Source organism: Mixophyes fleayi, chromosome 1, assembly GCF_038048845.1.
Source record: "Mixophyes fleayi isolate aMixFle1 chromosome 1, aMixFle1.hap1, whole genome shotgun sequence".
Lineage (NCBI taxonomy): Eukaryota > Metazoa > Chordata > Amphibia > Anura > Limnodynastidae > Mixophyes > Mixophyes fleayi.
Window position 1 is genome coordinate 33,333,454 of NC_134402.1, and position 24,856 is coordinate 33,358,309.

General features: G+C 42.4%; 1 protein-coding gene across 1 annotated transcript in view; it reads left to right on the forward strand.

The window, feature by feature from the left end:
• The first annotated feature begins 412 nt into the window (after positions 1-412).
• Positions 413-24,856, forward strand: part of SH3BP2 (SH3 domain binding protein 2) — an 81,972-nt gene continuing 57,528 nt past the window's right edge. The window contains exon 1 of the mRNA XM_075194285.1: positions 413-730. The gene's annotated coding sequence lies outside the window, so the exon portion shown is untranslated. The remainder of the gene's footprint in view (positions 731-24,856) is intronic.

The following is a 24,856-nucleotide window of genomic DNA, read 5'->3' on the forward strand; positions in this document are numbered from 1 at the left end:
ACATGAGCCCCTTTGTCTATTAATCATAGCTGGGCTTATCTTCTAATAAGTTTTGCTATGATCAGCAAACTGTACAGGACTGTAAAGGGCTCTGATAGTCATGCCAGGTTTTTGTGAGTTACCTGAGCCCTGCCAATGGACACCCGGGAAAGTGACTGACTGGCACCCCTGATGGCGCTCTCTATATACCAGAGTGTGTGACTTCCATGATTCAGTCTTGGTTTGAGTAAAGAAAAAGTCTTCAATCTCATCTGTGCAGCAAATCATAACATATCCTGGTTACAATTAGTTACTTAATCACTGAAACTTGAGGTGAGAGCTGCAGACATTTCACCTCACTGCTAAGGGAAGAGCTGAGACATGAACACGCAGAGAAGAAAGGAACACAAAGCAGGAAGGAAACTTGGTTGGTAAATGTGCTCCATAAATAAAAGTGTAAGTGAGAGTTGCAGAGAGCTGCACAAGACAAGCACACACAGGTAGAAGACGGGTGACTCCTGGGTCAGTCAGTGTTACTGATTAGGGAGGGGATGGGACAGGCTGGAGGAAGGAGGTGCTAGTTCTCATCTGTGCACTCTCGTCAGCCCAGGACTGAGTCTGTGCTTCCTGCTGAGATTATTATGTGGAGAGAGGAGTCAGAGATCTGAGTGAGGACACTGGAGCTGGGTGTCCAGGCTGAGGAGGACGAGCTACTACCCAATCACCACTGCTGAGCTGCTATACAGAACAGGTACTGCACTGAGGTGGGAGACTGGGGAGGAGGGGGGCTGCATCATGCAGGGGTGTAACCTGATAGAATGCACACTAATAAGTAGAGTACAAGAGATAGAATGCACAGTAATAGAACACTAACCTAATAGAATGCACAGTAATAGAACACTAACCTAATAGAATGCACAGTAATAGAACACTAACCTAATAGAATGCACAGTAATAGAACACTAACCTAATAGAATGCACAGTAATAGAACACTAACCTAATAGAATGCACAGTAATAGAACACTAACCTAATAGAATGCACAGTAATAGAACACTAACCTAATAGAATGCACACTAATAGAACACTAACCTAATACAATGCACACTAATAGAACACTAACCTAATACAATGCACACTAATAGAACACTAACCTAATACAATGCACACTAATAGAACACTAACCTAATACAATGCACACTAATAGAACACTAACCTAATAGTATGCACACTAATAGAACACTAACCTAATAGAATGCACACTAGTAGAACACTAACCTAATAGAATGCACACTAGTAGAACACTAACCTAATAGAATGCACACTAATAGGTAGAATGCAAGTGTACAGATAGTTAACATTAATATTGTTACTTGTTGCATGCTAACATTCTGCAGAGTGCATTGCATGCAGTGTGATTTATTACATCCATGAGATCACCGGTAACCATGATGTAGTCCTATATAGTGTAAATACATTTTCTTTTTTACTTGGATTCTATTTAATGCACTAGCAAAAGTACAAACAATATATGATAATATGGATTATTATTTTAGTATTGCTTACTATACCTCTGGGCTGAACAAGCATAGTCAAGTCTTAAGATGTTTAGTGGGAATTACAGACTTCAAGCTTTCTATCTACAGATAGATACTATTGTACAGAATGTAATTGCAAGTACTGCTGATGAGTTGACACAGTAATTGAAAGATACCAAGCTAGTTAGATGTGGATATTACATTTGGTCACCGATTATTTTGCATTATTGTATTTTATTGTTCTGCTATTTTTGCTTTGGAGTGAAGTTTGTGGTTTTAAACACTTTGAACCTGATTCATTAAGGCAAGTGATCGCCGATACGTGCAATATTTTGAGTAAAATCTCTCTACGTGTGCCCAGAAACCAACCAAACGCCAGAGGATGCAGCAACCTCCAATTCATCTTAGAGGGCAGAGAACCCTTCCTACAGCCTATGATTTCAGTGATGGAATGGTGGAGGGAATGGTTGTATGCACAGTGTAGAGTAAGGGCGCATGTATCCGCATCCCATTCAAGCTTTGGGTACATGATTTTCACTTGTATCACTTGCACCAGTTACAGGTCTAGTCTAAGTGCTGATTACTAGTGATGGCGGCTGTGTCTGCATTGCTAGAACGTGAGTTTGCAATCAGGAGCAAATAAAAATGTATTTTCTGTATAGTAGACATTCATAACATCCTTAGAAATGTATTTCTATTAGGAAGAAATAATAAAAAAAACCCTTTTAAATTTTTTAATGAATATATTATTAATAGGTGACATTAAATTGAATTTCTTTTTTGTTCTGTGTGTTCTTTCGTGACTTGATATTCCACACATGTATTGGTCTTATACTGCAGTGTCTTGTCTGTTAGAGCAGAAAGGACTACAAGAACTATCTTAAGATTCGCCTTGTCGAATACGTACAAGCGTATGCTCGATATATCTGTCTGTGTGTGTATGTTAGGGAATTTAGACTGTAAGCCCCAATGGGGCAGGGAGTGATGTAAGTGAGTTCTCTGTGCAGCGCTGCGGAATTAGTGGTGCTATATAAATAGCTGATGATGATGATATATGTGCCTTTACAAAAAAAACACAATATGTTTATTTTGCTATCCTTGACGAATCAGGCGCTTTGTCTACCTATCTACTAGGGATGAGCGCGCTCGGATTTCTGAAATCCGAGCCCACCCGAACGTTGCGGATCCGAGTCGGATCCGAGACAGATCCGGGTATTGGCGCCAAATTCAAAAGTGAAACTGAGGCTCTGACTCATAATCCCGTTGTCGGATCTCGCGATACTCGGATCCTATAAATTCCCCGCTAGTCGCCGCCATCTTCACTCGGGCATTGATCAGGGTAGAGGGAGGGTGTGTTAGGTGGTCCTCTGTGCTGTTTAGTTCTGTGCTGTTTAGTTCTGTGCTGTTTAGTGCTGTGCTGTGCTGTGCTGTTTAGTGCTGTGCTGTGCTGTGCTGTGCTGTGCTGTGCTGTGCTGTGCTGTGCTGTGCTGTGTTCTGCAGTATCAGTCCAGTGGTGCTGTGTGCTGTGCTCTGTCCTTCTGAGGTCAGTGGTGCTGCTGGGTCCTGTGCTGTGTCCTGTTCAGTCCAGTGGTGCTGTGTCCTGTGCTCTGTGCTTCTAAGGGCATAGTTATTTCCCCACTATTCCCAAGTTTTTAAAAAATAAAAAAAAAGTAAAAAATAATAAAAAATTTAAAAAAAAAAAAATATATAATAATTATAACCAAATTTGCAAAACCAATCCAGCATTATAAGTCCATTGGTACTGCAATATTACCAAGTTCACACATTCTGCAGTATCAGTCCAGTGGTGCTGTGTCCTGTGCTCTGTCCTGCTGAGTTCCGTAGTGCTGCTGGGTCCTGTGCCGTGTCCTGTTCAGTCCAGTGGTGCTGTGTCCTGTGCTCTGTGCTTCTAAGGGCATAGTTATTTCCCCACTATTCCCAAGTTTTTTTAAAAAAAAAAAAAGTAAAAAAAAAAAATAAAAAAAAAAATAAAATATATAATAATTATAACCAAATTTGCAAAACCAATCCAGCAGTATAAGTCCATTGGTACTGCAATATTACCAAGTTCACACATTCTGCAGTATCTTGTGCTACATATAATGGAGACCAAAAATTTGGAGGATAAAGTAGGGAAAGATCAAGACCCACTTCCTCCTAATGCTGAAGCTGCTGCCACTAGTCATGACATAGACGATGAAATGCCATCAACGTCGTCTTCCAAGCCCGATGCCCAATCTCGTAGTACCGGGCATGTAAAATCCAAAAAGCCCAAGTTAAGAAAAAGTAGCAAAAAGAGAAACTTAAAATCATCTGAGGAGAAACGTAAAGTTGCCAATATGCCATTTACGACACGGAGTGGCAAGGAACGGCTTAGGCCCTGGCCCGTGTTCATGACTAGTGGTTCAGCTTCACCCACGGATCTTAGCCCTCCTCCTCCTCCCCCCCCCCTACAAAAAATTGAAGAGAGTTATGCTGTCAGCAACAAAACAGCAAACAACTCTGCCTTCTAAAGAGAAATTATCACAAATCCCCAAGGCGAGTCCAAGGGTGTTGGTGGTTGTCAAGCCTGACCTTCCCATCACTGTACGGGAAGAGGTGGCTCGGGAGGAGGCTATTGATGATGTAGCTGGCGCTGTGGAGGAACTTGATGATGAGGATGGTGATGTGGTTATTGTAAATGAGGCACCAGGGGGGGAAACAGCTGATGTCCATGGGATGAAAAAGCCCATCGTCATGCCTGGTCAGAAGACCAAAAAATGCACCTCTTCGGTCTGGAGTTATTTTTATCCAAATCCAGACAACCAATGTATGGCAATATGTAGCTTATGTAAAGCTCAAATAAGCAGGGGTAAGGATCTTGCCCACCTAGGAACATCCTCCCTTATACGTCACCTGAATAACCTTCATAGTTCAGTGGTTAGTTCAGGAACTGGGGCTAGGACCCTCATCGGTACAGGGACACCTAAATCCCGTGGTCCAGTTGGATACACACCAGCAACACCCTCCTCGTCAACTTCCTCCACAATCTCCATCAGATTCAGTCCTGCAGCCCAAGTCACCAGCCAGACTGAGTCCTCCTCAATACGGGATTCATCCGAGGAATCCTGCAGCGGTACGCCTACTACTGCCACTGCTGCTGTTGCTGCTGTTAGTCGGTCATCTTCCCAGAGGGGAAGTCGTAAGACCGCTAAGTCTTTCACCAAACAATTGACCGTCCAACAGTCGTTTGCCATGACCACCAAATACGATAGTAGTCACCCTATTGCAAAGCGTATAACTGCGGCTGTAACTGCAATGTTGGTGTTAGACGTGCGCCCGGTGTCCGCCATCAGTGGAGTGGGATTTAGAGGGTTGATGGAGGTATTGTGTCCCCGGTACCAAATCCCCTCGAGATTCCACTTCACTAGGCAGGCGATACCAAAAATGTACAGAGAAGTACGATCAAGTGTCCTCAGTGCTCTTAAAAATGCGGTTGTACCCACTGTCCACTTAACCACGGACATGTGGACAAGTGGTTCTGGGCAAACGAAGGACTATATGACTGTGACAACCCACTGGGTAGATGCATCCCCTTCCGCAGCAACAGCAACAGCTGCATCAGTAGCAGCATCTACAAAATGGCTGCTCATGCAAAGGCAGGCAACATTGTGCATTACAGGCTTTAATAAGAGGCACAACGCTGACAACATATTAGAGAAAATGAGGGAAATTATCTCCCAGTGGCTTACCCCACTTAGACTCTCATGGGGATTTGTGGTGTCAGACAATGCCAGTAACATTGTGCGGGCATTAAATATGGGCAATTTCCAGCACGTCCCATGTTTTGCCCACACCATTAATTTGGTGGTGCAGCATTACCTCAAGAGTGACAGGGGTGTGCAGGAGATGCTTGCGGTGGCCCGCAAAATTGCTGGACACTTTCGGCATTCAGCCAGTGCCTACCGCAGACTAGAGGCACATCAAAAAAGCTTGAACCTGCCCTGCCATCACCTCAAACAAGAGGTTGTGACGCGCTGGAACTCCACCCTCTATATGCTGCAGAGGATGGAGGAGCAGCAAAAGGCCATTCAGGCCTACACAGCCACCTACGACATAGGCAAAGGAGTGGGGATGCGCCTGAGTCAAGCGCAGTGGAGACTGATTTCCGTGTTGTGCAAGGTTCTGCAGCCATTTGAACTTGCCACACGAGAAGTCAGTTCCGACACTGCCAGCTTGAGTCAGGTCATTCCCCTGATCAGGCTGTTGCAGAAGCAGCTGGAGAAAGTGAGGGAGGAGCTGGTAAGCCATTGCGATTACAGCAAGCATGTAGCTCTTGTGGATGTAGCCCTTCGTACGCTTTGCCAGGATCCGAGGGTGGTCACTCTTTTAAAGTCAGAGGAATACATTCTGGCCACCGTGCTCGATCCTCGGTTTAAAGCGTATGTTGTGTCTCTGTTTCCGGCGGACACAAATCTACAGCGGTGCAAAGACCTGCTGGTCAGGAGATTGTCCTCTGAAGAGGACCGTGACATGCCAACAGCTCCACCCTCATTTTCTTCCACATCTATGGCTGCGAGGAAAAAGCTCAGTTTTCCCAAAAGAGGCACTGGCGGGGATGCTGATAACATCTGGTCCGGACTGAAGGACCTGCCAACCATTGCAGACATGTCTACTCTCGCTGCATTGGATGCTGTCACAATTGAAAAAATTGTGGAGGATTACTTTGCTGACACCATCCAAGTAGACATGTCAGACAGTCCATATTGTTACTGGCAGGAAAAAAAGGCAGTTTGGAAGCCCCTGTACAAACTGGCTCTATTTTACCTGAGTTGTCCCCCCTCCAGTGTGTACTCGGAAAGAGTTTTTAGTGCAGCGGGGAACCTGGTCAGTGAGCGGCGAAGGAGGTTGCTTCCTCACAACGTTGAAAAAATGATGTTTATAAAAATGAATAATCAATTCCTCAATGAAGTACAGCACTGCCCTCCAGATACTACAGAGGGACCTGTGGTTGTGGAGTCCAGCGGGGACGAATTGATAATGTGTGATGAGGAGGAAGTACACACTGTAGGGGGAGAGGAATCAGAGGTTGAGGATGAGGACGACATCTTGCCTCAGTAGAGCCTGTTTAGTCTGTACAGGGAGAGATGAATAGCTTTTTTGGTGTGGGGGCCCAAACAAACCAATCATTTCAGTCAAAGTTGTTTGGTAGGCCCTGTCGCTGAAATGATTGGTTTGTTAAAGTGTGCATGTCCTATTTCAACAACAGACCTCTCAACTGCAGCTCATCCCTCCTCTGCGGGGATAATGTCTCCTGTGCTCTGACACGTCACTCTGTGTACTCTCAGCCTCAGGATCTGACACTACAGCTACCATGCCTCTTGTAGCAGCCCTCACTCCAGGGCCTCTTCCATGTGCAGTGTCCCCCTCTCTCTTGGGTTCACTATAGTGGCATGGAGTTCTCCCCCTCATCCAGGGCACACATTCCTTGCCCTGGCTCAGTCACCACGCTCAGACTTCCAGGCAATGCTGGGGGAGCCTGGGAGCTTCCACCCCAGGTCCCCAGCTACAACTCTCCTCTCCTGTGTCTTCTCTCTCTTTCTGACACTTTAAAGATCGTGCCTTTAAATGAAAAAGTCAGTCTTCATTGCACGACTATGTGCAAGTGCAACAGGGACATTTTTTTGGGTTTACAAAGTCAAACAATAACACTACGACCCTGTCTGTCTGGGGTCTGTCAATGACGAATTGTCTGGAGCATGTTTGGAGGAGGTATTGTGGCCCCGGTATCAAATTGGGTACCGGGGCCACCCCACTATGCAGTCCAGATACTTGTTTGGTGGAATTCCGACACGTGGAGGGTTTTTTAATTATATTGTGGCCTCGGTACCAAATTGTGTACCGGGGCCACCACACTACGCAGTCAAGATACTTGTTTGGTGGAATTCAGACCAGTTGAGGGTTTTATTATTATATTGTGTGGACCACTCTATCTATACCACACTACAACTCTATACCACTCTATTTCCTACTTTAATTCTATTTAATTCTATTTCCTACTTTAATTCTATTACTAATTAATTAACATAAAGAGGAACAAAAAAAACCAATTTTACCAAAAGTATAATATGACTTAGACTTACAAACACTACACTTGAAAGATCGTGCCTTTAAATGAAAAAGTAAGTCTTCATTGCACGACTATGTGCAACAGGGACAGTTTTTTTCTTTACAAAGTCAACTAATAACACTTGGACCCTGTCTGTCTTTAACATACTTGATGGGATCTCAATGACGAATTGTCTGTAGCATGTTTGGAGGAGGTATTGTGGCCCCGGTATCAAGTTGGGTACCGGGGCCACCCCACTACGCAGTCCAGATACTTGTTTGGTGGAATTCTGACACGTGGAGGGTGTATTTATTTTATTGTGGCCCCGGTATCAAATTGGGTACCGGGGCCACCCCACTACGCAGTCCAGATACTTGTTTGGTGGAATTCTGACACGTGGAGGGTGTATTTATTTTATTGTGGCCCCGGTATCAAATTGGGTACCGGGGCCACCCCACTACGCAGTCCAGATACTTGTTTGGTAGAATTCTGACACGTGGAGGGTTTTTTAATTATATTGTGGCCTCGGTACCAAATTGTGTACCGGGGCCACCACACTACGCAGTCAAGATAGATAGATGCGTATCATAGATAAAGTACATTCAGTGGTGTGGGGCAAATTGAAAAATATTCAAAATGCACTGACATTATCAAAAACAAGAGGTTGTCACACGCTAAAACTCCAACATGTATATGATGGAGAGGATGGAGGAGCAGCCGTATGTGTAGTGTAATGCAGACCTGTTGAAGGTTTTTTATATATTTTATTGTGGTGCCCAGTGCCCACTCCTCTAGGCAGTCCAGGTACATTTATTGGTGCGATTCATAAAAGTTCAGGGTTTTTAATATATTGTGGTGACCCACTCCTCTACGCAGTCCAGGTACATTTATTGGTGCGAATCAAACAAGTTGATGGTTTTCTTATTATATATATTGTGGTGACCCACTCCTCTACGCAGTCCAGGTACATTTATTGGTGCGAATCAAACAAGTTGATGGTTTTCTTATTATATATATTGTGGTGACCCACTCCTCTACGCAGTCCAGGTACATTTATTGGTGCGATTCATAAAAGTTCAGGGTTTTTAATATATTGTGGTGACCCACTCCTCTACGCAGTCCAGGTACATTTATTGGTGCGAATCAAACAAGTTGGTGGTTTTCTTATTATATATATTGTGGTGACCCACTCCTCTACGCAGTCCAGGTACATTTATTGGTGCGATTCATAAAAGTTCAGGGTTTTTAATATATTGTGGTGACCCACTCCTCTACACAGTCCAGGTACATTTATTGGTGCGAATCAAACAAGTTGGTGGTTTTCTTATTATATATATTGTGGTGACCCACTCCTCTACGCAGTCCAGGTACATTTATTGGTGCGATTCATAAAAGTTCAGGGTTTTTAATATATTGTGGTGACCCACTCCTCTACGCAGTCCAGGTACAATTATTGGTGCGAATCATAAAAGTTCAGGGTTTTTAAGATATTGTGGTGACCCACTCCTCTACGCAGTCCAGGTACAATTATTGGTGCGAATCATAAAAGTTCAGGGTTTTTAAGATATTGTGGTGACCCACTCCTCTACGCAGTCCAGGTACAATTATTGGTGCGAATCATAAAAGTTCAGGGTTTTTAATATATTGTGGTGACCCACTCCTCTACGCAGTCCAGGTACAATTATTGGTGCGAATCATAAAAGTTCAGGGTTTTTAATATATTGTGGTGACCCACTCCTCTACGCAGTCCAGGTACAATTATTGGTGCGAATCATAAAAGTTCAGGGTTTTTAATATATTGTGGTGACCCACTCCTCTACGCAGTCCAGGTACAATTATTGGTGCGAATCATAAAAGTTCAGGGTTTTTAATATATTGTGGTGACCCACTCCTCTACGCAGTCCAGGTACAATTATTGGTGCGAATCATAAAAGTTCAGGGTTTTTAAGATATTGTGGTGACCCACTCCTCTACGCAGTCCAGGTACAATTATTGGTGCGAATCATAAAAGTTCAGGGTTTTTAATATATATTGTGGTGACCCACTCCTCTACGCAGTCCAGAAAGATACCTTGTTGCAACGTTTTGGACTAATAACTATATTGTGAGGTGTTCACAATACACTGTAAATTAGTGGAAATGCTTGTTATTGAATGTTATTGAGGTTCATAATAGCCTAGGAGTGAAAATAAGCCCAAAAACTTGATTTTTAAACTTTTTATGTTTTTTTCAAAAAAAATCCGAATCCAATACCTTAAATCCGAACCGAGACCTTTCGTCAAGTGTTTTGCGAGACAAATCCGAACCTAAAAAATAACGAAAATCCGGATCCAAAACACAAAACACGAGACCTCAAAAGTCGCCGGTGCACATCCCTACTATCTACATATATGTGACAGAGGGACATTCAATGCTGTGTAGACGATACTGTATTATCACCAGGCAGCTAATTGTATTGTGTGTTGCATTGTCCATCTTGACTAATTAATACTGATGTCAGTGTGAGGTCCTATGTATAGTATAAATGGCATTCAGCAGAGCCTATACAATTCTGTAAAGTATAGAATATCTGCATTTGTAAATGACTTATTCCACAGATCACCATGACCGCATGCATATGCAGATAAAATAATAGTTAATAATCTAGGTGTAAATCTGAGTTTCAACAGAGGCAACCTTAGCAACAAACTTAAAAAGGAGGGTCATTATGTAATTGTAAGGATTATAATTATGTAATTTTATTTTTTTGTATTTATATAATTTTGTCACTTTTTTATACTTCCCTTATTTTGTCAATGTGTTGTATGTTCTATTTCCTTGTTGTACAGTGCTGCAAAATCCTTGTGAGACCTTAGAAATAAAACATGATGATGATAATTATTATTATTATTATTATTATTATTATTATTATTATTATTATAAAATGGTTTCACATTGTCAACCAAAAATCTTACAAAGGCACAAAGCATTGCTTGTAAAACAGAGTAGAAGTTACATACAAGTGAAAGCCCCTTGTTCTATTGATGTTTGGATAACAAAAATCACTGTGTATTAATATAAATCTGGCTTTGCCCTCTGTAATGAAACTGTTTTTTGGGGGATTAAAGCACTGGGACTGTTTTTATAGCGTTTCACTTATTTGCTTGTGAAACTTCTTATGACATTGTCCGGAGTGCGCATACAAATGTTCTTCTCCTAAATGCAACATAGAGGTGCAAAATAGGTGCCAGCTGTAATCTGGTGACAATGTCTGTGTGCCCCTCCGCACAGCAAGATACGGGCATAAGCATGTAAGAATGCTCTGAAAAAGAATTTTATTTTTTTTTGTACTTCTGCTATAAGTAACACCCAGTGCCCCTGCTCTGTACCAACTTCTCCCAGAAGCCTCTGCAAACCTCTGCTCATCTGAAACACTTGCTCCATCTTGTTCCACATCCCTATGCCATTTGCCAGAAATGAAGGCGCACAGTGGGAACAAAATTGATTTTACACTGCAGCTTTGCAATTTTGCATATTATAAATGACCTCCTCTGTCTTCAGCAACAGGTACTTATCAAAATCCCCAATGAAATGTCCAAAATGGAATAAAATAGCCAAATGTGTCCCCATTAGACTTGATTATCGAGGAGATACTTGAAAAGGAGAAGCAGCTCTCAATGTATTTCTTCCTGTTGAGATACTTTAGAAATAAATAATTTAGATACAAGTATAACTTCTGCAAAATTAAAAAATTGTAAACAACAAAAATCACTCCCATTAGGATGAAGTCCACAGCCACATGGGTTGTATAACTGTTATAAATAATTCTCTCTTCCATGCCCACGACTTATGCCAATACAATGTGACTTATCCATGCCTACAAATTCAGCACTGAATAGGATAAAACCTCATTTAGAACAGATGAACTAATCCGCCAAGCTACGTCCTGATTGGCCCAAACTATGAACCTCATTTACTTAGAACCTTAAAGTCGGGACAGACCCTCAGAATTGAGGACTTGTGGCAGATAAGCTATTACTTCATTCCCCGTGTGGTAAGTATTTTCTCTGTGGTTCTAAAGCCCGCAGTTGTGCTATAGGTTTCTCCCACTGTCCCTTCTTATTGTAGATAAAATACATTCTAAAACATTAGTCCATAGATGCAGTGATAGGGAATCTGGTACTCTGCAGGGGCTGCATGGACGGCCCTCTAGTCTTTGTAAGGTATTACCCTTAATCTTAATAATAAGTTTTTAAAAATACATACAGCACATTGGTTAGGACTGAGGTCATGGGATTGCTGCTGACCAGGTCTCTGTGTGTGTGTTAAACAATTTAGACTGTAAGCTCCAGTGGAGCAGGGACTGATGCTTACATATTGTCTGGACAGTGCTGTGTAATATGATTGGTGCTATTTAAATAAAAGAACAATACTTTTATGAAAGAAAGAGCCATCTATCAGTAATAACATATCAGCAGGCATTTAAAAAAAAAAAAAGTGCTACCAGCTATAACATACAAATCTGGCAATAAAGCAGGAAGGAGCTGGAGGCCACAGTTTAAGGATCAGAGGGCCAATGAGGCCCTGGGGCCGCTTGTTGCCCAACACTGGCCACTTTGGGTTCATAAAGACCAGCTTTGTCCCAATAAGCGAAGTAAAAAGACAAGGCCACTAAGGTCTTTGAGCTGATTTACTGGGTACAATGGATTGAAACATCTTAAAAGATTAAGGGGCATATTTACTAAACTGCGGGTTTGAAAAAGTGGAGATGTTGCCTATAGCAACCAATCAGATTCTAGTTATCATTTATTTAGTACCTTCTACAACATCACAGCTAAAATCTGATTGGTTGCTCTAGGCAACATCTCCACTTTTTCAAACCTGCAGTTTAGTAAATATACCCCTAACTGTCCTTCAGAGAACTTAAAATTATTTACTTGTTTGGCCACCTGCAACTTTAACTTAAGTTATTTTTTTCTGGCTTCTTTCTGCAATTTTCAGCAGTGCATTTATATCATCAGGGCAGGTTGATTATTTCTGTGCCCCGGATTTTACACAGCTTTGCTGCGCTCTCTGCATTGGATGTAACACAGCTCTGCTGCGCTCTCAGAATTGGATACAACGGTGTCCAGCAATTGTTATGTTTACAGCCTGTCTGACTGTGTCACTGCTAACGTTTGCATTTAGCATCTCACATTATCAGCACTTGGGTATTTCCCACTTTAGACTCCAGTAAGAAATGTTTACTCTATTACACTGACATACATACAGACAAAGTAACCTGGATGTAAGGGAACAATTGGGGTTTTTTCAAGCACAACACTCCAAGGGCTAGATTTACTAAGCTGCGGGTTTGAAAAAGTGGGGATGTTGCCTATAGCAGCCAATCAGATTCTAGCTTTCATTTATTTAGTACCTTCTACAAAATGACAGCTAGAATCTGATTGGTTGCTATAGGCAACATCCCCACTTTTTCAAACCCGCAGCTTAGTAAATCTAGCCTCTGTCTTCTTCCCAGCAGGTGGCTGCAGATCTATGACTGACTGTTATACACCTAACGTAATCCTGTCGTGCAATAAGAAAAGCGTAACATTTCCCCTTAAGGCAAGTTGACGTTGGATGTGAAACATGATCATGTTCAACATGCAGATGCACTGGGGCTCAGTGGATTACACTGTGCAGACCCCCTTATTATCACTTGTAGCGAATGCAAGTAAATGGCGCATGTAGCATCCGAAAGGCACTTCCACACCGCTTCTCCCGATCACAGGCGCAAATGGGTATGAAGACATTGGTGCCAATAGTTTTCATTCCATTACCTTGTTCATGTTCTTGTGTTTTGTTTCCCTGACTAGACAAGAAGAACCTGGTAATAAATCTGTATATTCCATATTTGCTTTTTTTTTATTATTATTATTATTATTATTATTATTATTATTAACCTTTATGTGTTATAGCACCAACATATTATTATGCATTTTACAGGGAATCTTTTTTCATTAGCATATATAACAGTCCCTGCTTCAGTGAAGCTTACAGTCTTCATATTCTCCCACACACACTCTAGGGTCAAGTTCAAGGGCGACGCTGCATTTCTTTGTTTTTGTATTGAGTTCTCCGATTCTCCACCAGAGAGAAATGTAACTGAAGCACCTTCCTAAGGACAGAGATGTGCATATAGTGTATATACTGGGATCTTCCTGGTAACTTCCACACATACATGTGCAAACCATTTTCTAAATACAGCTACACAGAGCACATTCTGCCCAAAGTACATTGTACTTAAATCTCCTTTCTCGGGTATAGGAAAGGATGACAGAATGGAGTAAGAGACAGGGTCTGGCAGTGAAGCCTGTTGTACGTATTATGAAGGTCTGGACTGATGTATATAGGAAGACTGGCTGTAGGCATCTGATGTCTCAGTAAATGATTGAATGTGAGCTCTGCTTTTACTCGCGCTACAAAAATGCACATTTTAGCTCCTTTCGTCCTGTACTAATTAGAGCCGTTCAGAACTGTAGTTATGATCTACGATTGTAATGCTGTTTATTGTTGCAAACGACAGCAGACTGGTATGATGTTGTAAATAATGTAGAAGGGCTCTGCTGTTTTATTTTGGGGGTTTAACAGTGAATAAGTGGGCTTCTATCAATAGAAGGAATATATTAAATATCTGTTCATCTGTGTTGTGCTTCACCTGTTTCCTAAATAGTTAATTTGTGATTGGACTCTGGTCAGAGGGATGAGTCAAGAATTGTAGTAATGACATAAATGCATTCCATAACTATCTTCAGAGCAGGGAAGGGCTGGCAAAGTTTAGCCTGGGGGGCAAGACTCGACTCGAAGCCCCCCTGCCCAACCTGTCCCTGTTTCAGAGTGCATACACATGGAAAGTTCTCAGCCCTGTATGGCCTGGGGGAAATGTGAATCAGACAGCTCACAGCAAAATTAAAAATCGCATCCCCACCCCCTCAAATAGCCCCCTCTTCTCTGCCTCCCCGCATGGGCTGGGCTCTGCTAGTACAGTTCCGATTGCAACTCCTCATTGGAGGAAATGACAGGCAATCAGAAAGTGAAGTCTGTGTATTAAATTCTAGACAGTCAAGTCTGTAGCTGCAAGCGATCGAAGACAGGGCAGAGGCCATGGCAACCAGTGTTGGTCAAATCTTTTGTGTAAAGGGTTCTATAGGAAAGAACATTATAAATTGTTACTAGATTTGCAAACGCCTCTAAGGATTAACAGTCTTCAAGGTTTGAGTCTAGAACTGTGTCCATGTTTTCAGTATACGTCAGACAGCCAGATTTTTTAGTGCATAGGAGAGGACACTGGCGACTGTGTTGGTAGAAGTGATAGAGAGTACCAGAGGAACCATGGGCAACCTACTGAGGGGCAGTGCTTAGCACTTGGAGATTATAGTTAGCCTGTTATAAGCGAAAGACTGTGTTCTCCTGCCTGTAATGCACAGACCCCTTTGTGGTGTGCAATAAACCTACCCCCCATCCCCAAGCCCATATTACTCACCCCCACCTCCGTGTGGTCTGTGCTTATACTAGTCATGGTGGAGGGACAGTGCAGTACTGAGTGAGGTGTCTCGGAGCCACTCAGCACAGACATACAGCAAAGTAACAGCCTGGATGGTGATAAATCTGCTTTGCGCCCTAGTGGCAGCACTGTGTCATGGTAGGGATTGCAGTACAGGTTGGTCCATTGAGAGAGTATTAGGCATAATAGAAGCACCTCACATATCCATGGAAATTATTTTACAACCTTGGCAACAACGCATACATTCTTTTACGATGGACGGAATTGTCAGAATCCGTTTTAATTCTGTATGTTCTGGAAATATTTTTAAAAATCTGTGTGCGGCAGTTTTTTCATGAGAATGTTTAAAAATTTAATAAATAGTTCATGTTCTCACCTTTATCCATAGTTATGGAGCACCATGTGCTGAAACAAAGTCCTTGGGCTTTCATATTACTGGAACCCTGATTTTACCAAGGAAATAAAATAGCACACCTCCCAACTGTCCCAGTGGGACAGTCCCAGTTTTAGGACTCTGTGCTGCTGTCCGCCCCTGGGACATGTTTGTCCTGCGGGTGGGAATGTTGGGGGTGAGCGATATGTAATGGGCAGCCTAGACAGGTCTCTGGGGGCATGGCCAATCCCCCTTTGCACCATGGCACGTTTTATTGGGAGCTGCCAGTACTACTCATAAAAAACAAAATGAGGGCTCACATTCTTCTTCCAACAGGGTTTTGAGTCAACAAATTCCTTCAAGAACTGCTTGTATATATCTGAAAGCAGTGTCACACAAGTGCACACAGTCCCAACAAATATGTTTTGTTTTTTTTGGGTGGGGGATGTTATCTATAAAATATCTTCTTTAAAAATATTTTCTTTCCTTTTTTGTGATGTGATACCTATTGTGTTATTTTTTACACGAAACAGGTTTTTTTACTGGAAAGCACTGGTAAGTATGTATGCAAAATAGTATGTGAAAGGTTTTCCAGGATGATGTATGTGAACTACCATGACCTGTTGCGTGAGTAAAGCTGCGTATATTCAAATCAGTGTCAGAATTAGGAATGGAATTATGACTAGAAACTCTTTTCGCCCTCAAGGTGTTTCTTATTTTTTTTTTTTTTTTCATCATGTATATGACATGCGCAGCCATGGGGCTACAAGAAAATGGCACCGCCAATTAGCTTCACCAAGATGGCGACGCCAGTTCTGCATACCTACCAACATCTCCCAGCAGTCTATGCTGCAGGGAGGAGGGCAGCCAAGTTTAGGTTGGACACGTCTGTCAGAGTGGTAGTACTTAGGAATCTATATTCTATAAGTGAGAGGCATCTCATAGTAGTGAGGTGATTGACAAGTTGTAGTATACCTGTGCTTGAGAGTTAAGTTGGAGATTAAACTGTATATTGCATTTTGTATCTTATACCTTTTAAAACCGTGCCACTATCTAGATTTGAATCCATTTCTAATCACGCCTCCACTTTAATTAAAGTACAAATGTGTTTTTTATATATATGCTGTTGTATTATCCCTGAGAGGTCTGTGTGGATTCAGGGAGCTCTCCCAAGTTGTCCCCTGGTAAGACAAGCTACCTTCATCCCCCCGGAGTGTAGCAGAGAAGAATTGAGTGTGGGCACTGCGCTAACAAGAGTGGAAGTGAGTAAAGTTTACACAGCATTTCATGAACATCATCATCAACCTTTATATAGCGCCAGCAGGTTCCGTAGCATGTCCGCAACACCTCCCTCAGGAGTGTAGTGAGGGGGTATTACATCTAGGCTTCAATTGTTTGCATTTTGTAGAGTTGTCAGTATAATTTAACTTTTAAGTCACTGGTTTAAATTGATGAGAGAGAGAACTTCAACTCTCTGTAGGCAATATAACAAATATTGGGCAATTCAATTCGGCCGCATTATTCTAGGAATAACGCAGCCTGCGCACTATTACCGTTAGTATGGTGGCTCAGTGGTTAGCACTTCTGCCGCACAGCACTGGGGTCATGAGTTCAATTCCCGACCATGGCCTTATCTGTGTGTGAAGTTTGTATGTTCTCCTCGTGTTTGCGTGGGTTTCCTCCAGGTGCTCCAGTTTCCTCCCACACTCCAAAAACATACTAGTAGGTTAATTGTCTGCTATCAAATTGACCCTAGTCTCTCTCTCTCTCTCTCTCTCTCTCTCTCTCTCTCGACAGGGACTGATGTGAATGAGTTCTCTGTACAGCGCTGCGGAATCAGTGGCGCTATATAAATTGATGATGAAGTGCGCAGTATTACCGTTAGTACGGTAAAAGTGCGCAGGATCACCGATAGTACAGTAATTTTAACACTGATTTTTGCTCACACCTCTCGGGCCGCGAGTAAAAATCCGGGTTAACATGACCGTATTAAAAGTAATAGTACTAACGCTGTGTTAATCCTAGACTAACGTGGCCGAATTGAATCTGCCCCATAGAATCACACTTGTCCTATATTATTGGGTTGTCTGACAGCTCAGTCACCCTGAATTATCCCGGAGGTAACAAATGATCTATGACGATAACATCCAGACATAAGCATGAAACAGATGAAGGGCATGTCCTGGTATAGAAGCATGTTAGAGAAAATCTGCTCTATTACGGTTTCAGAAATCATGGTCACTTCAATGCCTGTAGATTTCTACCTAAGAGCTGGTTTGTGGTACAAAGGTGATGTGCAGTCACCTGGTTTCTAAACATATTTGGAAATTGTCAGAGTTGCAGTTCCGTAACATTTTCATTTATTTGGTGGAAAATTTACAACTATTTGTATTTTAAGCAAATCTATGATTTAGTGTCTTCCTTACAATGCGAGATATAGGGAACTAATGTAGACTGTATGATTCCTTATGGGTTTATGTGTGTTTGTGTATACATGCCACAGAGGGTGTTTTAGGCTATAATTGCTTTGTTGTTGTTGTGGTTTTTTTTTTATAAAGGCCATCGCAGTGGATGAAGTGGGCATATCTTTAAAATTAGTTTGTGGCCGTACACAATGCAACAATGCAATATCACAGGTGATGTAGAGAGTGCCCCCGCCATCGCTATGCCCCTGGAGGGGCTGAAGATGTGCCTGGTGCCCGTGAAGAGGGCGAAGATGTCAGGCTGTGCTGTGTCCCTGGAGGGGCTGAAGAGTCCCCTGGTGGCTGAGCCCTGCAACCGGGTGAAGAAAGAAGGTTACTCACCCGTCCATCGATCCAGCGGTGAGTATCGTGGCTTCTTCTTTGCAGGTTCTGGCAGCGGAGGAAGGATGAGCCAATCAGGGCTCATCTTTCCCCGCTGGCCAGTCAGCGGCCGGATACGCGAGCCAATCGTGGCCCGCACCCGGCCGTTCAAAAGATTGGCGCCGACGCGAGCCAATCAGCGCTCGCGCCGGCTGATGACGTCACGCCGGCGACTATATAAGTCGCAGGGTGGCGCCGCCGGCTGGAGGGTCTGGAAGACCCAGAGAAAGAAGGCAGCTTCTTGGTACGACCTGGTTGCGTTGCCGACCATTAGAACGTTGTTAGGGTCGGGTCGCTGTTGTAGTCAGTTTAAGTTTGTGGGTGCCATCTTAGTCTCACTGAGAGCGTAGAGGGAGGCTGTGTGTTCTTGTCATCCGCAGGTGTCGGGAAGGTGCAGGAGAACAGGATCGTAAGTGGGAGTGTCCCGGTGAGTATCACGCTCGATTCCCCTTTCGGTTCGGCCCTCACCGGCAGGTGTGCCAGGTACTTGAGGCGAGACCAGTCCTGGTCTCAAGTGCCTGTAGTCCCCTGTGCCTTGGCAAGAGCAAAGTGAGGAGGCGGCAAGTGAGCTTGGACTGACCGTGTCTCCATTCTTTGCCGTATTCTCGGACAGCCCTTATCTGGTAGGTACGGCCGTAATCTTTGTCTCTTTCTTAGAGGGACGTGGTTGGAGGTGACAAGGATTGCGGCTGCGGATCTGCTGGGATCAGATCGCAGCTGGGATATCGGAGGCGGACTGGAGGTGACCATCGTTTATAAGGTAAGTTCTTTTGTGTTGCGTCTGTCCTGTTTCCCCGCAGGCGGCGCTACAGTGATACAAGACACTTGGTCCCAAAAACAACCACAATGCCAGATTGTGAACCTGTCACAACATTTTTATTTAAATAACTAGTTCTGGAGACTAAGTTCTGAGTTGTGTAATCAGTGAAATCCTTTCAGAAGCGAATACAATAAGCAGTAATTTTGTGCCAGTAAACAAGGAAAGGAAACATGAAGACGCAGAAGTCGTAGAAACGTCACCCGATCCTACAGAACATACCGAAACCAAAACTGAAGTCGCACGTGGTCAACAGGAAGAAAAAAACTTGCAGAAGAATGGCCTGATGGCTGGACCTACACACCGAATAATTATTTCTTTCAGCAATTAAAGTGTTCTATGCATAGTTGCCAACATTGGCAACTTGTGTTCTGGGAGGCAGGTGGGTGTGTGAGAGCGGAGCTCAAAGAAGTGTGTCGTTAGCCCCGCCCCCAAAACAGTCACCACTGCTTTGGCCAATAAAAAGGGGCGGGGCCAAAATGCTGCAGACACAGCATCACTAAGCCCCACCCCCTCAGTTTCATTTACTGAGCCGCCGGGAATTGGGAGAATTGCCTGCTCTCCCAGGAGTCTGGGGGATAGACCAGAATTTCGGGAGTCTCCCGGACATTCTGGGAGAGTTGGCAAGTATGGTTCTATGTTACAAGTATGGAAGCAACTATACATCTTTTATCAGCTTAGTAATTAGGTGAATACCATTAACTTTTTTTCATAGAATAAAAAACACTGGTTATAGGGAATAGTACAGTGAACAGTAGCTGTGCTATATTTACATTTCTAATTTGCAACTTTGGTCTCTAATTGGCATTACCAGTGTTCACAACACAGCAGACAAATGCTTCATATGTTTAACAGCAATCTACTATATAAAAGCCTAGTGGCGTGTGTCTGTGTGTGAAAAAAAAAAACAACCAAGCTGCAGCGCCACCTGCTGGGCGAAGTTATACACTGACCTACTAAATTCTTAGTTTGTGTGGAAAAAAAACCTCAAAGGGCTGAAATTTGGTATACTAAGATGTTTTTAATTTGTTAATTGTTAAAAGTGTTTATAAAGATTTTAAAAAAATATATATATATTTCTTGGAGGAGAAGTGACAGTTGGGAGTGGTTGGTGGTTGCCGGGGGATGACAGTGGGGAGTGGTTGGTGGTTGCCGGGGGTGACAGTGGGAAGTGGTTGGTGGTTGCCGGGGGTGACAGTGGGGAGTGGTTGGTGGTTGCCGGGGGTGACAGTGGGGAGTGGTTGCCGGGGGTGACAGAGCGAGAGGAGTGTGATACTCAGGACCGCTGAGAGAGATCCCTGTGTCTGGATAGACATCTGGATAGATGTGGCGATAAAGATGAAGGATGAGGTGATGGAGAAAAATGATGAGGTGGTGACATGTGGACAAAACCACGTTAAAAAAGGGCGCTTGCGTCGGGAAGTAACGCTCTTCCCCTGAGGAGGCCTGGGCTATGGCCCAAATGCATGACAAGAACCTTTTTAACACCTTAAGTAGCTTGATTTGACTAGAATGCATGAGTATCATGCACGGGTTAACTTGTATTGAATAATATATCTCTGTGTTGTGCGAGGCTCCACTCCCGCTAGTGATGTGAGAGAAGAGATTTAGCACATTGTGTGATATCTTCATGACTCCCAACATTTGGGTATGTAGCATCGGGGGGAGGGGCGGGGCTACGGCGCGATGGGAGCGTGGTGCATCAAGATGGGGGCATGGCTATACCCTCAAATCGGGACTGTCCCTCCTAAATTGGGACAGTTGAGAGGTATGTGGTAACATCATGCACAAAGCCACAGGATCTGGAATTCGCCTGAAATTCTCCTTTAAACCCACAGTTACAGGTCAGGCAACTCAGTTGACCAAAGAAAGCTCTGTGAGGCTTAAAGTGACATGTGGGCTATAAAGATGATATCCAGACCTAGAGATGAATTTCTATTTTAGTATATTTGACAAAGGCCCCTCCGCCCTGGTACAAAAAATGAGCTAGCGTCACCCGGACCTGCAGAAATACCAGCGTGGTGTGTTTAGTAGATAGTGGTGACGTTGCAGTTGTAAACTCTCTCGGGGGTGTTTTCTTCTGAAGCCTCCTATAGCTGATAAACAGATCGCACTGCTCCTCTTATAGTCAAAAAGACAGGTAAAGAACCAAACTACCAACATATGGGGGGGGGGGGACCCACAGAGCCGCAGCCTATGCCCCTGAACACAAGTACATGTTAACTGTATTTTAAGAATATCAGCTAATCACTGTTGTTTTGCAGTTGCTATCATAGACCGCAGCAGCTATCAGGAGGTAATGTGGTTGTTTTTGAACTGGGTAACAAGATGTGTAGCAAAAAAAATATTTTTAAAAATTATTATTGCAGTACCGTGTTAGCCAGAAAAATCTATGTGATGTTAAATACTTTTGTGTCAAAAAATACAAAAGTATTATAAGAGTGATACCTTTATTGGCTAACCAAAAAATTATATAATAAAAAGTATTTAACATCACAATGAATGGTAACAAAGTCTATTCTATTCAATAGACACAGGGTATTACTGCCAGATCAATACGACTAGGGGCTAGATTTACTAAACTACGGGTTTGAAGAAGTGCAGATGTTGCCTATAGCAGCCAATCAGATTCTAGTTTTCATTTTGTAGAATGCACTAAATAAATGATAGCTAGAATATGATTGGTTGCTATAGGCAACATCTCCACTTTTTCAAACCTGCCGTTTGGACTGGTTTTATCATACTAATAGATTAGAGCTAGTGTGATATCTAAAAAAAACACAAGCAGACACAATAATAAGTGAATATTCTATGGAAATGGTTATTAATAATAAGCAAAGCTGATGAACAGTACTCGAGGCTGCAAATATTATTCTGCAAATCTCCACTGAAACATCCCGTTCCAGTATTGGGCAGCTAACCATAGTCCGTTTATTTGTTGATAGATAGGAATTCTAATCAACTTTTTATCAGTTAGAAATGCAAAACTTCATTTGATATTCAACTCATTTATTTCCTAAAATAAAGCAAAAAGAGGAACCTGCACATTCTTATTACATAAAGAAATAATCACCAACATATGTAACCCTTTAGTGTCTGAGGAGCCTGTTATATGTCACACTATCCCGTTAACTAAGATGACCAGCGAGTCCCCACCTAAATTTAGAGCTCAGCCTTTGCGTCGCGTATTAATCATGACATACGGCACATAGCTTTTTATCTGTGTATGGTCATTTTGGAATTAGAACTAGTTCTGTTTTTTTGTTTTTTTTTATTATACTTGTTTCCTGTTCGTCAGATAGATAACATGAGGAAATAAATTACTGAAAATGTGTATGTAGAGATTGTCACCCTACAACATACCTCAGTCAAATTATTCATTTCAGAAAAATTTACATACAATGTATTTTGCTGAATATTTCCATAAAATAAATCTATATCTTTAGGTTATATTTTATCAGTAATTTTTGTTTTGCTGAACTATAAAACTGACCAGCTGTATTATATTGGTGATCATTTTAAGTGGTCTGTTTATTATGGCCAGCGGTTTCTCTGCAGTAATTAACATTTTGTATTGTCGATATTTACCATGCCAGGGCTGCTTGGGGAGCCCCCTCCTATTCTATGCAACCGAACGTTGGCGGTGAAAGGAGGAAGTGCGATATGAATGTGCGGCCAACTTTAGCGCATGCACATATTGCTTTGAACCGGCGAGGGATTCAGTGAAGCAGGAGAGGATTTAACTGTATCCCATGTTAAAGACCAGTAACGCTATCTTGTAATAAATTGCCTAATAACGGCATCCCCACAAAGGTTTACGGGGATGGCGGCGAGCGCCTGTAAATAGATTTAGGCCGGAGAAATCTGATTTCTCCGGAGTTAGCTCTTTCATTATTTCCAAATAGTCCTGTGATAGCCATTCTCCGGGGGATAATTGCTGTTTTTTCCAGAGTTTTGGCTCATTGCAAAATAATATATAGACCCTTGAGTGCTTTGTATTTGGCTTTTTCAAATAACAGTCACTTTGCCATTGTACGTTGTTCAAGGCACCAGGCAAATTGGTGTAAGGTGCAGGAAAGACCCACAATGTAGCGCTACGGAATTTGCTGGCGCTATATAAATAAATGTTGTTGATGATGAATGTAGAGTAAACGAATGAAAAAAAATCCAAATTGATTTATTGCATTACTCAGTAAAATGTCGACACTCTGAGCTTTTCATGAGAAATGCCACCCACACAGTCAAATCAAATATTAACCAAGTATTTATAATTGCCTTATCCATTTTGTACATGGTGTGTATAGTATTTACTAGCTTGTGGCATTAGTAAAATATGAGTTGAACACTTATAGCTTGTTACTTGAACGGAATGTCTGTGAGATTCCTGCATTGTTGGGAGACCTTGAAGCAGTGGAAGGAACGGGCTCGCCTGACCAGTGACTGACATCTAGGGCCGTGACAGGCGCATTCCATACCTCCTTGAGGGTTCCCTGGTGAACCTCCACGCCTCCTATCTCAGATGTACCAACTACTGGTAAGCAGCCGCCATCTGATACCTGAATTCCTGACACTACTGTAGTGTAATATGTGTTGTATATTAATTAAGATTACGTCATGTTCGAGTAAGACAAAAATCACACTCCTGTCTGGAGTAGAGTTCTCCCAATTTCTTTATTTGGACTTGATAATGTAACTGTCAGGAAAAGAGTCTACAGGGAACGTGTCAGGAATTAATTTTGGCGTTTAATAAAAATATAAAATGACAGACGAAGGGGACACGGGTCCTGAAATCTTGCATTGTAACTTTTCTTATGTCGCCAATAAAATGTATCACATATATGTAATATCTCTGTCTTGTTTATTTGTAGCTCTTAACCTCGTGTCAAACTCCCATTGCTCTATAGATTGTAAGCTTGAGAACAGGGCCCTCTTACCTCTCTGACTGTAATATAAAGGGGCATATTCAATTGTCCGCGGTTTCCGCCGCGGAAAAACTATTACGGCAATAGTAAGCCGGATTTCAGCTCGCAGCTCCCTGAGCCGCGAGCTGAAATCCAGCGAGAAAAGTACCGTAATACAGGTATTTATGCGCACTATTACCGTAATGACGGTAATAGTGCGCAGGGCTGTAATGCCAACAATTGAATATGCCCCACAGTGTTGTTTAATTACTGTGTTTCTTCCCGGTTTTAAAGCGCTACAGGATATGCTGGCGCTATATAAATAATTGGTAACAAAAATTTAGTTTTTTCATTTTAGACAGTGTGGTGGCGCGATATAAATACACTATAATAACAATTTAAAATACACAAGTACAAGCTTGTGTTTCTTAACTACGATCTAATATGGGAAAGACCTTTTTGTTTCTTAAAATATAAAGTGTAAAATTCCCAAAGTTTTCCCCACAAACTGCTAGCGCACTTTGACATGTAAACTATGTGCATAATATGAATGTAATCTGCTGGAATAGTGTACAGGGTAAATAGTGTTCCTCTGCTTCCTTCTTACACAGGGGTTGATTGACAAGTGAACAAATAATATTTGGAACTGGGTTCTATTACTTGTTTCAAGGCACGATGTATTTAAAGAGGAAGTTAAATGTAAAAGCAAACATACTTTATATGTTGCAGAGTACTATTATCCTTCATTCAAAGTCAACCGCTTTCTATACTTACAAAAACTTTTCAAAATTTCACAT